Source organism: Ranitomeya imitator, chromosome 10, assembly GCF_032444005.1.
Source record: "Ranitomeya imitator isolate aRanImi1 chromosome 10, aRanImi1.pri, whole genome shotgun sequence".
NCBI lineage: Eukaryota > Metazoa > Chordata > Amphibia > Anura > Dendrobatidae > Ranitomeya > Ranitomeya imitator.
This window is the reverse complement of record NC_091291.1, coordinates 93106171-93120334: the sequence shown is the minus strand read 5'-3', so window position 1 is coordinate 93120334 and position 14164 is coordinate 93106171. Positions and strand designations below refer to the sequence as shown.

General features: G+C 34.3%; 13 non-coding genes across 13 annotated transcripts; all 13 read right to left on the bottom strand.

Annotated features, from left to right (window-relative positions):
* Nucleotides 1-61: 61 nt before the first annotated feature.
* TRNAL-CAG (transfer RNA leucine (anticodon CAG)) lies at nucleotides 62-144 on the bottom strand. The gene has a single exon. It is a non-coding gene; the product is annotated as a tRNA-Leu (tRNA).
* A 2130-nt stretch (nucleotides 145-2274) lies between these two features.
* Nucleotides 2275-2347, bottom strand: TRNAF-GAA (transfer RNA phenylalanine (anticodon GAA)). The gene has a single exon. It is a non-coding gene; the product is annotated as a tRNA-Phe (tRNA).
* A 902-nt stretch (nucleotides 2348-3249) lies between these two features.
* Nucleotides 3250-3332, bottom strand: TRNAL-CAG (transfer RNA leucine (anticodon CAG)). Its single transcript has one exon. It is a non-coding gene; the product is annotated as a tRNA-Leu (tRNA).
* Nucleotides 3333-4384: 1052 nt separating this feature from the next.
* TRNAF-GAA (transfer RNA phenylalanine (anticodon GAA)) lies at nucleotides 4385-4457 on the bottom strand. The gene has a single exon. It is a non-coding gene; the product is annotated as a tRNA-Phe (tRNA).
* Nucleotides 4458-5355: 898 nt separating this feature from the next.
* TRNAL-CAG (transfer RNA leucine (anticodon CAG)) lies at nucleotides 5356-5438 on the bottom strand. The gene has a single exon. It is a non-coding gene; the product is annotated as a tRNA-Leu (tRNA).
* Nucleotides 5439-6485: 1047 nt separating this feature from the next.
* TRNAF-GAA (transfer RNA phenylalanine (anticodon GAA)) lies at nucleotides 6486-6558 on the bottom strand. Its single transcript has one exon. It is a non-coding gene; the product is annotated as a tRNA-Phe (tRNA).
* An 897-nt stretch (nucleotides 6559-7455) lies between these two features.
* On the bottom strand, nucleotides 7456-7538 carry TRNAL-CAG (transfer RNA leucine (anticodon CAG)). Its single transcript has one exon. It is a non-coding gene; the product is annotated as a tRNA-Leu (tRNA).
* Nucleotides 7539-8585: 1047 nt separating this feature from the next.
* Nucleotides 8586-8658, bottom strand: TRNAF-GAA (transfer RNA phenylalanine (anticodon GAA)). The gene has a single exon. It is a non-coding gene; the product is annotated as a tRNA-Phe (tRNA).
* Nucleotides 8659-9555: 897 nt separating this feature from the next.
* Nucleotides 9556-9638, bottom strand: TRNAL-CAG (transfer RNA leucine (anticodon CAG)). Its single transcript has one exon. It is a non-coding gene; the product is annotated as a tRNA-Leu (tRNA).
* Nucleotides 9639-10774: 1136 nt separating this feature from the next.
* On the bottom strand, nucleotides 10775-10847 carry TRNAF-GAA (transfer RNA phenylalanine (anticodon GAA)). Its single transcript has one exon. It is a non-coding gene; the product is annotated as a tRNA-Phe (tRNA).
* Nucleotides 10848-11746: 899 nt separating this feature from the next.
* Nucleotides 11747-11829, bottom strand: TRNAL-CAG (transfer RNA leucine (anticodon CAG)). The gene has a single exon. It is a non-coding gene; the product is annotated as a tRNA-Leu (tRNA).
* A 1047-nt stretch (nucleotides 11830-12876) lies between these two features.
* On the bottom strand, nucleotides 12877-12949 carry TRNAF-GAA (transfer RNA phenylalanine (anticodon GAA)). Its single transcript has one exon. It is a non-coding gene; the product is annotated as a tRNA-Phe (tRNA).
* An 896-nt stretch (nucleotides 12950-13845) lies between these two features.
* On the bottom strand, nucleotides 13846-13928 carry TRNAL-CAG (transfer RNA leucine (anticodon CAG)). The gene has a single exon. It is a non-coding gene; the product is annotated as a tRNA-Leu (tRNA).
* Nucleotides 13929-14164: the final 236 nt, after the last annotated feature.

The following is a 14164-nucleotide window of genomic DNA, read 5'->3' as shown; positions in this document are numbered from 1 at the left end:
TGAGCCCCATCTAATCAATAACTGAAGGGAATCTGTATAGTTTCATGAAACGAAAAGGTGATGTCAGAAGTGGGATTTGAACCCACGCCTCCAAGAGAGACTGCGACCTGAACGCAGCGCCTTAGACCGCTCGGCCATCCTGACTTCTTGTGGATTTTGTACCTTAACTCTTTCCAAATTAGTCAGCAGAAATATGACCATCAATTGTCATTGAAAATTATTTTAAAATAATTAATATTACAGTTTTTATTTCTATACATTTGTTTAAACTATTAGTTATCAAGCCTATTTTGAGCTAAAAGGCCAAGCCCCATTTGTTAAAAAATATGACATGTATCATTTTATGCAGTAATAACTCTGGAATGCTTCTACATATCCCCGTAATTCTGAAAGTGTTTTTTGTGATACATTGTACTTTACATTAACTGTAAATTTAGGTCAATAAACTTTTAGTTTTTTTCTGTGAAAATATCTAAAGTTTGCTTAAAATTTTGAAATATTAGTCATTTTTATTCTTTGACTGCTTATACCCTTAACCCTCCGTCACATACAACTGATCTGACAGGCGCTTCTCTTTTACTTTCATATCTCCTTCCTCATCAGATTGTGAGGAAACCCCCTCCCTCCAGGTAGTCTCCTGTCTCTTGAAGGTCTGTGAAACCTGATATCACAGTTGGATTTCAGAGCTTCAGGGGAGAGGATATAGCTGCACAGATCTCTCAGGCTCATTGTATGTGAATACGTCACATTCAGTAAGGTTGGTATTTTATGTTTTTATTCATCACAATAGTTTATTTAGCTTGTTTTATGAATGTATAGCACAAAATGTGAGGATATTTCATAGAAATAAGGGAGATTTTATAAAAGAAAGTGTGCTGCTCAGGCATATACAGTAGTTCCCTAACATATTCCTTCTCTTGCTTCAGATTATCTGCTGAAATGGAGAGGAAAATGTACAATTTAGCCAAACAACTTGATGTTGAGGAAGTAACAAACATGCTGTTAGATGATAGAGACCTCACACTGAATGAGGATTTAGGAGAGGAAAGTGAGATTGATTCTCATGATGAGGTGGAAGAATGTGTCCTGGATTCTGAAACAGAGCAAGATGGTGACAGTGGTGAGAATGAAGAAGTTGGATCATATTATATTGGAAAAGATAAAAATACTAAATGGAACAAGAAGCATAAAGCAATTTGCCTGACACATGCAAAAATGGTGTGTAATTCTTGCTATTTGCTCTGCAAGTGTGACTTTTCTGGGGAAACCTCAGCATCTACTTCTGATTGAATATTTTTTTAAAAGTACTTAAGGTACCTTAAAATTAAGTTTGTGTTCAAAAATTTTCTTTGTACATTTTTTTGAGAGAGTCGAACTGGGGACTATTTGGCGGGAGTTTTGAAAAGTTTGTATTTCATAGTTATTAGTTTTATGTTAAGTAAATGTTTTTTTTTGCAACTGATTATGTGTAGTCTCTTTTATTACATCCCTATGAAGGTCACTGATCACTTTTAGAGCACTGAAATTGCAAACATTAGATATTATAGGTATTTTTCCAGCAGGCGCCTGACAGGCACATTGTATGTGAACTCGTTAGTCCGAATATTGTATGTGACGGAGGGTTAAACCAACTTGTCGCAACACACAAAAACATTAATAAATAGCATTTTTCATGTGTGTACTTTTTGTCAGCATTAATTTTCAAACCTCCTTTTATTTTGTTAGGATGTTAGAAATGTTAGATTTCTCACAAAATGCGGTGATGCATCATATTTCTTCAGAAACTACCATTTGGCCACACAGCAGGGCTTTGAAAATAAGAGCACTATTCGGGTTTTGGAATGCAGATTTTGCAAGAATAGTTTGCGGTAAAATTTTCAGAGTACCAAACGTACCAAAACATCAGAAACCCCCCCCCCCAAAGTGACCCCATTTTAGAAATTACTTCTCACAATGAATTCATATACACCACAGCATTTCATAGTCAAACATACATGGCTGAAATCATTCAGCTAGTGTCTGATACATGATGCCTGTATCAGCTATCCGGTTCCCATTAAATCCTCTTACAGCTTAGTGAAATGGAAATAAACAAAATAGAGGAAAAAATAATTATTTGCTCAAAAGGAAAAGCTCCCATTTCTCATCTTTTCAACATTTTATTTTCTGTAGATAGTTAAGATTTTTAGGCCTTTTTTCATTTTCTTTAAGTCATCAGCCCATGTGCTTTGTTCATTTTCTCCTTAAAATGTAAACAGTGAAGAAAAATTATGTTGCCAAAACCCGGGATCGAACCAGGGACCTTTAGATTTTCAGTCTAACGCTCTCCCTACTGAGTTATTTCGGCCAAACGCAAACAACTTTAGGAGTGTTTGACACTCAGCAAATGTCAAGCGAAACCCCTGAAAATGTATATTTTTATTTTTGCTTTGACTAGTTTTTGCAGCATGATTTCTATTTGAAACTCCTGCCATTTTGTTGTACATGTTTAATAACTTTCATTAACTCTTTGTGAATGAGTAGAAAAAAAATGCAATTTTGACATAGATTTTTTTACATTTCCAATTTGACTCTATTCATCACGTTCATTCTAACCCTGTGTTTATGAGACAGGTGATGGTTGCACATAAAACACAATGTGCATGCATAATGTTACGTCAAGTTTTATTTGATATTAGATGCAAATAATTGGAGCAAAAAAGAAGACAAAAATTTAGAGAAAATATTTTAATGATTGTTAACTTTCAATCTTGAAAACGTTTGTCCCAAAATGTGCTGAAACTTAGATGTCAGTATCGCATGCGCATTTCAGACTTTTTATTCTATGATTACCTACTTTTTCAGCTTTTGTTTATTAAGTACTGTTATGGTCTATTGAGGAATGAGGTAAACAAATATGAAATTAGACTTACCTGCAATTCAGTTTATAGAAATCTCCCAGAACAGCCCCATAGGATGTGGAATCTCCGACCTAATAGGGAAAGAGAACACAAAGAGGTGAAATAATCCTCCCCATTCACCGCCCATAGTATTTTTATGGTGCCAAGACAGCTAACATATGCACATAAAACCTATTTCACAATCCTAGAGTTCCGTTTATAGATGACAATTTCATATTCACCCCAAAAACTCCCAGGTAGTCATAACTTTGGGATCAGGTTTTTTAAGGCCTATTGCTAAGTTTGGTTTGAGCCCCATCTAATCAATAACTGAAGGGAATCTGTATAGTTTCCTGAAACGAAAAGGTGATGTCAGAAGTGGGATTTGAACCCACGCCTCCAAGAGAGACTGCGACCTGAACGCAGCGCCTTAGACCGCTCGGCCATCCTGACTTCTTGTGGATTTTGTACCTTAACTCTTTCCAAATTAGTCAGCAGAAATATGACCATCAATTGTCATTGAAAATTATTTTAAAATAATTAATATTACAGTTTTTATTTCTATACATTTGTTTAAACTATTAGTTATCAAGCCTATTTTGAGCTAAAAGGCCAAGCCCCATTTGTTAAAAAATATGACATGTATCACTTTATGCAGTAATAACTCTGGAATGCTTCTACATATCCCCGTAATTCTGAAAGTGTTTTTTGTGACACATTGTACTTTACATTAACTGTAAATTTAGGTCAATAAACTTTTAGTTTTTTTCTGTGAAAATATCTAAAGTTTGCTTAAAATTTTGAAATATTAGTCAGTTTTATTTTTTGACTGCTTATACCCTTAAACCAACTTGTCACAACACACAAAAACATTAATAAATAGCATTTTTCATGTGTGTACTTTTTGTCAGCATTAATTTTCAAACCTCCTTTTATTTTGTTAGGATGTTAGAAATGTTAGATTTTTCACAAAATGCGGTGATGCATCATATTTCTTCAGAAACTACCATTTGGCCACACAGCAGGGCTTTGAAAATAAGAGCACTATTCGGGTTGTGGAATGCAGATTTTGCAAGAATAGTTTGCGGTAAAATTTTCAGAGTACCAAACGTACCAAAACAACAGAAACCCCCCCCCCCCCAAAGTGACCCCATTTTAGAAATTACTTCTCACAATGAATTCATATACACCACAGCATTTCATAGTCAAACATACATGGCTGAAATCATTCAGCTAGTGTCTGATACATGATGCCTGTATCAGCTATCCGGTTCCCATTAAATCCTCTTACAGCTTAGTGAAATGGAAATAAACAAAATAGAGGAAAAATTTTAAAAAAATAATAATTTGCTCAAAAGGAAAAGCTCCCATTTCTCATCTTTTCAACATTTTATTTTCTGTAGATAGTTAAGATTTTTAGGCCTTTTTTCATTTTCTTTAAGTCATCAGCCCATGTGCTTTGTTCATTTTCTCCTTAAAATGTAAACAGTGAAGAACAATTATGTTGCCAAAACCCGGGATTAAACCAGGAACCTTTAGATCTTCAGTCTAACGCTCTCCCAACTGAGCTATTTCGGCCAAACGCAAACAACTTTGGGAGTGTTTGACACTCGGCAAATGTCAAGCGAAACCCCTGAAAATGTATATTTTTATTTTTGCTTTGACTAGTTTTTGCAGCATGATTTCTATTTGAAACTCCTGCCATTTTGTTGTACATGTTTAATAACTTTCATTAACTCTTTGTGAATGAGTAGAAAAAAAATGCAATTTTGACAGATTTTTTTACATTTCCAATTTGACTCTATTCATCACGTTCATTCTAACCCTGTGTTTATGAGACAGGTGATGGTTGCACATAAAACACAATGTGCATGAATAATGTTACATCAAGTTTTATTTGATATTAGATGCAAATAATTGGAGCAAAACAGGAGACAAAAATTTAGAGAAAATATTTTAATGATTGTTAACTTTCAATGTGAAAACGTTTGTCCCAAAATGTGCTGAAACTTAGATGTCAGTATCGCATGCGCATTTCAGACTTTTTAATCTATGATTACCTACTTTTTCAGCTTTTGTTTATTAAGTACTGTTATGGTCTATTGAGGAATGAGGTAAACAAATATGAAATTAGACTTACCTGCAATTCAGTTTATAGAAATCTCCCAGAACAGCCCATAGGATGTGGAATCTCCGACCTAATAGGGAAAGAGAACACAAAGAGATGAAATAATCCTCCCCATTCACCGCCCATAGTATTTTTATGGTGCCAAGACAGCTAACATATGCACATAAAACCTATTTCACAATCCTAGAGTTCCGTTTATAGATGACAATTTCAGATTCACCCCAAAAACTCCCAGGTAGTCATAACTTTGGGATCAGGTTTTTTAAGGCCCATTGCTAAGTTTGGTTTGAGCCCCATCTAATCAATAACTGAAGGGAATCTGTATAGTTTCATGAAACGAAAAGGTGATGTCAGAAGTGGGATTTGAACCCACGCCTCCAAGAGAGACTGCGACCTGAACGCAGCGCCTTAGACCGCTCGGCCATCCTGACTTCTTGTGGATTTGGTACCTTAACTCTTTCCAAATTAGTCAGCAGAAATATGACCATCAATTGTCATTGAAAATCATTTTAAAATAATTAATATTACAGTTTTTATTTCTATACATTTGTTTAAACTATTAGTTATCAAGCCTATTTTGAGCTAAAAGGCCAAGCCCCATTTGTTAAAAAATATGACATGTATCACCTTATGCAGTAATAACTCTGGAATGCTTCTACATATCCCCGTAATTCTGAAAGTGTTTTTTGTGACACATTGTACTTTACATTAACTGTAAATTTAGGTCAATAAACTTTTAGTTTTTTTCTGTGAAAATATCTAAAGTTTGCTTAAAATTTTGAAATATTAGTCATTTTTATTCTTTGACTGCTTATACCCTTAAACCAACTTGTCGCAACACACAAAAACATTAATAAATAGCATTTTTCATGTGTGTACTTTTTGTCAGCATTAATTTTCAAACCTCCTTTTATTTTGTTAGGATGTTAGAAATGTTAGATTTCTCACAAAATGCGGTGATGCATCATATTTCTTCAGAAACTACCATTTGGCCACACAGCAGGGCTTTGAAAATAAGAGCACCATTCGGGTTTTGGAATGCAGATTTTGCAAGAATAGTTTGCGGTAAAATTTTCAGAGTACCAAATGTACCAAAAACAGCAGAAACCCCCCCCAAAGTGACCCCATTTTAGAAATTACTTCTCACAATGAATCCATATACACCACAGCATTTCATAGTCAAACATACATGGCTGAAATCATTCAGCTAGTGTCTGATACATGATGCCTGTATCAGCTATCCGGTTCCCATTAAATCCTCTTACAGCTTAGTGAAATGGAAATAAACAAAATAGAGGAAAAATTAAAAAAAATAATAATTTGCTTAAAAGGAAAAGCTCCCATTTCTCATCTTTTCAACATTTTATTTTCTGTAGATAGTTAAGATTTTTAGGCCTTTTTTCATTTTCTTTAAGTCATCAGCCCATGTGCTTTGTTCTTTTTCTCCTTAAAATGTAAACAGTGAAGAAAAATTATGTTGCCGAAACCCGGGATCGAACCAGGGACCTTTAGATCTTCAGTCTAACGCTCTCCCAACTGAGCTATTTCGGCCAAACACAAACAACTTTAGGAGTGTTTGACACTCGGCAAATGTCAAGCAAAACCCCTGAAAATGTATATTTTTTTTTTTGCTTTGACTAGTTTTTGCAGCATGATTTCTATTTGAAACTCCTGCCATTTTGTTGTACATGTTTAATAACTTTCATTAACTCTTTGTGAATGAGTAGAAAAAAAATGCAATTTTGACAGATTTTTTTACATTTCCAATTTGACTCTATTCATCACGTTCATTCTAACCATGTGTTTATGAGAGAGGTAATCGTTGCACATAAAACACAATGTGCATGCATAATGTTACATCAAGTTTTATTTGATATTAGATGCAAATAATTGGAGCAAAAAAGGAGACAAAAATTTAGAGAAAATATTTTAATGATTGTTAACTTTCAATGTGAAAACGTTTGTCCCAAAATGTGCTGAAACTTAGATGTCAGTATCGCATGCGCATTTCAGAATTTTTAATCTATGATTACCTACTTTTTCAGCTTTTGTTTATTAAGTACTGTTATGGTCTATTGAGGAATGAGGTAAACAAATATGAAATTAGACTTACCTGCAATTCAGTTTATAGAAATCTCCCAGAACAGCCCCATAGGATGTGGAATCTTACCTAATAGGGAAAGAGAACACAAAGAGGTGAAATAATCCTCCCCATTCACCGCCCATAGTATTTTTATGGTGCCAAGACAGCTAACATATGCACATAAAACCTATTTCACAATCCTAGAGTTCCGTTTATAGATGACAATTTCAGATTCACCCCAAAAACTCCCAGGTAGTCATAACTTTGGGATCAGGTTTTTTAAGGCCCATTGCTAAGTTTGGTTTGAGCCCCATCTAATCAATAACTGAAGGGAATCTGTATAGTTTCATGAAACGAAAAGGTGATGTCAGAAGTGGGATTTGAACCCACGCCTCCAAGAGAGACTGCGACCTGAACGCAGCGCCTTAGACCGCTCGGCCATCCTGACTTCTTGTGGATTTGGTACCTTAACTCTTTCCAAATTAGTCAGCAGAAATATGACCATCAATTGTCATTGAAAATTATTTTAAAATAATTAATATTACAGTTTTTATTTCTATACATTTGTTTAAACTATTAGTTATAAAGCCTATTTTGAGCTAAAAGGCCAAGCCCCATTTGTTAAAAAATATGACATGTATCACCTTATGCAGTAATAACTCTGGAATGCTTCTACATATCCCCATAATTCTGAAAGTGTTTTTTGTGACACATTGTACTTTACATTAACTGTAAATTTAGGTCAATAAACTTTTAGTTTTTTTCTGTGAAAATATCTAAAGTTTGCTTAAAATTTTGAAATATTAGTCATTTTTATTCTTTGACTGCTTATACCCTTAAACCAACTTGTCGCAACACACAAAAACATTAATAAATAGCATTTTTCATGTGTGTACTTTTTGTCAGCATTAATTTTCAAACCTCCTTTTATTTTGTTAGGATGTTAGAAATGTTAGATTTCTCACAAAATGCGGTGATGCATCATATTTCTTCAGAAACTACCATTTGGCCACACAGCAGGGCTTTGAAAATAAGAGCACCATTCGGGTTTTGGAATGCAGATTTTGCAAGAATAGTTTGCGGTAAAATTTTCAGAGTACCAAATGTACCAAAAACAGCAGAAACCCCCCCCAAAGTGACCCCATTTTAGAAATTACTTCTCACAATGAATCCATATACACCACAGCATTTCATAGTCAAACATACATGGCTGAAATCATTCAGCTAGTGTCTGATACATGATGCCTGTATCAGCTATCCGGTTCCCATTAAATCCTCTTACAGCTTAGTGAAATGGAAATAAACAAAATAGAGGAAAAATTAAAAAAAATAATAATTTGCTTAAAAGGAAAAGCTCCCATTTCTCATCTTTTCAACATTTTATTTTCTGTAGATAGTTAAGATTTTTAGGCCTTTTTTCATTTTCTTTAAGTCATCAGCCCATGTGCTTTGTTCTTTTTCTCCTTAAAATGTAAACAGTGAAGAAAAATTATGTTGCCAAAACCCGGGATCGAACCAGGGACCTTTAGATCTTCAGTCTAACGCTCTCCCAACTGAGCTATTTCGGCCAAACACAAACAACTTTAGGAGTGTTTGACACTCGGCAAATGTCAAGCAAAACCCCTGAAAATGTATATTTTTATTTTTGCTTTGACTAGTTTTTGCAGCATGATTTCTATTTGAAACTCCTGCCATTTTGTTGTACATGTTTAATTACTTTCATTAACTCTTTGTGAATGAGTAGAAAAAAAATGCAATTTTGACAGATTTTTTTACATTTCCAATTTGACTCTATTCATCACGTTCATTCTAACCATGTGTTTATGAGAGAGGTAATCGTTGCACATAAAACACAATGTGCATGCATAATGTTACATCAAGTTTTATTTGATATTAGATGCAAATAATTGGAGCAAAAAAGGAGACAAAAATTTAGAGAAAATATTTTAATGATTGTTAACTTTCAATGTGAAAACGTTTGTCCCAAAATGTGCTGAAACTTAGATGTCAGTATCGCATGCGCATTTCAGAATTTTTAATCTATGATTACCTACTTTTTCAGCTTTTGTTTATTAAGTACTGTTATGGTCTATTGAGGAATGAGGTAAACAAATATGAAATTAGACTTACCTGCAATTCAGTTTATAGAAATCTCCCAGAACAGCCCCATAGGATGTGGAATCTTACCTAATAGGGAAAGAGAACACAAAGAGGTGAAATAATCCTCCCCATTCACCGCCCATAGTATTTTTATGGTGCCAAGACAGCTAACATATGCACATAAAACCTATTTCACAATCCTAGAGTTCCGTTTATAGATGACAATTTCAGATTCACCCCAAAAACTCCCAGGTAGTCATAACTTTGGGATCAGGTTTTTTAAGGCCCATTGCTAAGTTTGGTTTGAGCCCCATCTAATCAATAACTGAAGGGAATCTGTATAGTTTCATGAAACGAAAAGGTGATGTCAGAAGTGGGATTTGAACCCACGCCTCCAAGAGAGACTGCGACCTGAACGCAGCGCCTTAGACCGCTCGGCCATCCTGACTTCTTGTGGATTTTGTACCTTAACTCTTTCCAAATTAGTCAGCAGAAATATGACCATCAATTGTCATTGAAAATTATTTTAAAATAATTAATATTACAGTTTTTATTTCTATACATTTGTTTAAACTATTAGTTATAAAGCCTATTTTGAGCTAAAAGGCCAAGCCCCATTTGTTAAAAAATATGACATGTATCACCATATGCAGTAATAACTCTGGAATGCTTCTACATATCCCCATAATTCTGAAAGTGTTTTTTGTGACACATTGTACTTTACATTAACTGTAAATTTAGGTCAATAAACTTTTAGTTTTTTTCTGTGAAAATATCTAAAGTTTGCTTAAAATTTTGAAATATTAGTCATTTTTATTCTTTGACTGCTTATACCCTTAAACCAACTTGTCGCAACGCACAAAAACATTAATAAATAGCATTTTTCATGTGTGTACTTTTTGTCAGCATTAATTTTCAAACCTCCTTTTATTTTGTTAGGATGTTAGAAATGTTAGATTTCTCACAAAATGCGGTGATGCATCATATTTCTTCAGAAACTACCATTTGGCCACACAGCAGGGCTTTGAAAATAAGAGCACCATTCGGGTTTTGGAATGCAGATTTTGCAAGAATAGTTTGCGGTAAAATTTTCAGAGTACCAAATGTACCAAAAACAGCAGAACCCCCCCCCCAAAGTGACCCCATTTTAGAAATTACTTCTCACAATGAATCCATATACACCACAGCATTTCATAGTCAAACATACATGGCTGAAATCATTCAGCTAGTGTCTGATACATGATGCCTGTATCAGCTATCCGGTTCCCATTAAATCCTCTTACAGCTTAGTGAAATGGAAATAAACAAAATAGAGGAAAAATTAAAAAAAATAATAATTTGCTCAAAAGGAAAAGCTCCCATTTCTCATCTTTTCAACATTTTATTTTCTGTAGATAGTTAAGATTTTTAGGCCTTTTTTTCATTTTCTTTCAGTCATCAGCCCCGTATATTTGCCCCGTATTCACATGTAAAGCGCCATGGAATAAATGGCGCTATAAAAATGTATAATAATAATAATAATAATCAGCCCATGTGCTTTGTTCATTTTCTCCTTAAAATGTAAACAGTGAAGAAAAATTATGTTGCCGAAACCCGGGATCGAACCAGGGACCTTTAGATCTTCAGTCTAACGCTCTCCCAACTGAGCTATTTCGGCCAAACACAAACAACTTTAGGAGTGTTTGACACTCGGCAAATGTCAAGCGAAACCCCTGAAAATGTATATTTTTATTTTTGCTTTGACTAGTTTTTGCAGCATGATTTCTATTTGAAACTCCTGCCATTTTGTTGTACATGTTTAATAACTTTCATTAACTCTTTGTGAATGAGTAGAAAAAAAATGCAATTTTGACAGATTTTTTTACATTTCCAATTTGACTCTATTCATCATGTTCATTCTAACCCTGTGTTTATGAGACAGGTGATGGTTGCACATAAAACACAATGTGCATGCATAATGTTACATCAAGTTTTATTTGATATTAGATGGAAATAATTGGAGCAAAAAAGGAGACAAAAATTTAGAGAAAATATTTTAATGATTGTTAACTTTCAATGTGAAAACGTTTGTCCCAAAATGTGCTGAAACTTAGATGTCAGTATCGCATGCGCATTTCAGAATTTTTAATCTATGATTACCTACTTTTTCAGCTTTTGTTTATTAAGTACTGTTATGGTCTATTGAGGAATGAGGTAAACAAATATGAAATTAGACTTACCTGCAATTCAGTTTATAGAAATCTCCCAGAATAGCCCCATAGGATGTGGAATCTCCGACCTAATAGGGAAAGAGAACACAAAGAGGTGAAATAATCCTCCCCATTCACCGCCCATAGTATTTTTATGGTGCCAAGACAGCTAACATATGCACATAAAACCTATTTCACAATCCTAGAGTTCCGTTTATAGATGACAATTTCAGATTCACCCCAAAAACTCCCAGGTAGTCATAACTTTGGGATGAGGTTTTTTAAGGCCCATTGCTAAGTTTGGTTTGAGCCCCATCTAATCAATAACTGAAGGGAATCTGTATAGTTTCATGAAACGAAAAGGTGATGTCAGAAGTGGGATTTGAACCCACGCCTCCAAGAGAGACTGCGACCTGAACGCAGCGCCTTAGACCGCTCGGCCATCCTGACTTCTTGTGGATTTTGTACCTTAACTCTTTCCAAATTAGTCAGCAGAAATATGACCATCAATTGTCATTGAAAATTATTTTAAAATAATTAATATTACAGTTTTTATTTCTATACATTTGTTTAAACTATTAGTTATAAAGCCTATTTTGAGCTAAAAGGTCAAGCCCCATTTGTTAAAAAATATGACATGTATCACCTTATGCAGTAATAACTCTGGAATGCTTCTACATATCCCCGTAATTCTGAAAGTGTTTTTTGTGACACATTGTACTTTACATTAACTGTAAATTTAGGTCAATAAACTTTTAGTTTTTTTCTGTGAAAATATCTAAAGTTTGCTTAAAATTTTGAAATATTAGTCATTTTTATTCTTTGACTGCTTATACCCTTAAACCAACTTGTCGCAACACACAAAAACATTAATAAATAGCATTTTTCATGTGTGTACTATTTGTCAGCATTAATTTTCAAACCTCCTTTTATTTTGTTAGGATGTTAGAAATGTTAGATTTCTCACAAAATGCGGTGATGCATCATATTTCTTCAGAAACTACCATTTGGCCACACAGCAGGGCTTTGAAAATAAGAGCACCATTCGGGTTTTGGAATGCAGATTTTGCAAGAATAGTTTGCGGTAAAATTTTCAGAGTACCAAATGTACCAAAAACAGCAGAAACCCCCCCCAAAGTGACCCCATTTTAGAAATTACTTCTCACAATGAATCCATATACACCACAGCATTTCATAGTCAAACATACATGGCTGAAATCATTCAGCTAGTGTCTGATACATGATGCCTGTATCAGCTATCCGGTTCCCATTAAATCCTCTTACTGCTTAGTGAAATGGAAATAAACAAAATAGAGGAAAAATTAAAAAAAATAATAATTTGCTTAAAAGGAAAAGCTCCCATTTCTCATCTTTTCAACATTTTATTTTCTGTAGATAGTTAAGATTTTTAGGCTTTTTTTCATTTTCTTTAAGTCATCAGCCCATGTGCTTTGTTCTTTTTCTCCTTAAAATGTAAACAGTGAAGAAAAATTATGTTGCCGAAACCCGGGATCGAACCAGGGACCTTTAGATCTTCAGTCTAACGCTCTCCCAACTGAGCTATTTCGGCCAAACACAAACAACTTTAGGAGTGTTTGACACTCGGCAAATGTCAAGCGAAACCCCTGAAAATGTATATTTTTATTTTTGCTTTGACTAGTTTTTGCAGCATGATTTCTATTTGAAACTCCTGCCATTTTGTTGTACATGTTTAATAACTTTCATTAACTCTTTGTGAATGAGTAGAAAAAAAATGCAATTTTGACAGATTTTTTTACATTTCCAATTTGACTCTATTCATCATGTTCATTCTAACCCTGTGTTTATGAGACAGGTGATGGTTGCACATAAAACACAATGTGCATGCATAATGTTACATCAAGTTTTATTTGATATTAGATGCAAATAATTGGAGCAAAAAAGGAGACAAAAATTTAGAGAAAATATTTTAATGATTGTTAACTTTCAATGTGAAAACGTTTGTCCCAAAATGTGCTGAAACTTAGATGTCAGTATCGCATGCGCATTTCAGACTTTTTAATCTATGATTACCTACTTTTTCAGCTTTTGTTTATTAAGTACTGTTATGGTCTATTGAGGAATGAGGTAAACAAATAAGAAATTAGACTTACCTGCAATTCAGTTTATAGAAATCTCCCAGAACAGCCCCATAGGATGTGGAATCTTACCTAATAGGGAAAGAGAACACAAAGAGGTGAAATAATCCTCCCCATTCACCGCCCATAGTATTTTTATGGTGCCAAGACAGCTAACATATGCACATAAAACCTATTTCACAATCCTAGAGTTCCGTTTATAGATGACAATTTCAGATTCACCCCAAAAACTCCCAGGTAGTCATAACTTTGGGGTCAGGTTTTTTAAGGCCAGTGCTAAGTTTGGTTTGAGCCCCATCTAATCAATAACTGAAGGGAATCTGTATAGTTTCATGAAACGAAAAGGTGATGTCAGAAGTGGGATTTGAACCCACGCCTCCAAGAGAGACTGCGACCTGAACGCAGCGCCTTAGACCGCTCGGCCATCCTGACTTCTTGTGGATTTTGTACCTTAACTCTTTCCAAATTAGTCAGCAGAAATATGACCATCAATTGTCATTGAAAATTATTTTAAAATAATTAATATTACAGTTTTTATTTCTATACATTTGTTTAAACTATTAGTTATAAAGCCTATTTTGAGCTAAAAGGCCAAGCCCCATTTGTTAAAAAATATGACATGTATCACCTTATGCAGTAATAACTCTGGAATGCTTCTACATATCCCC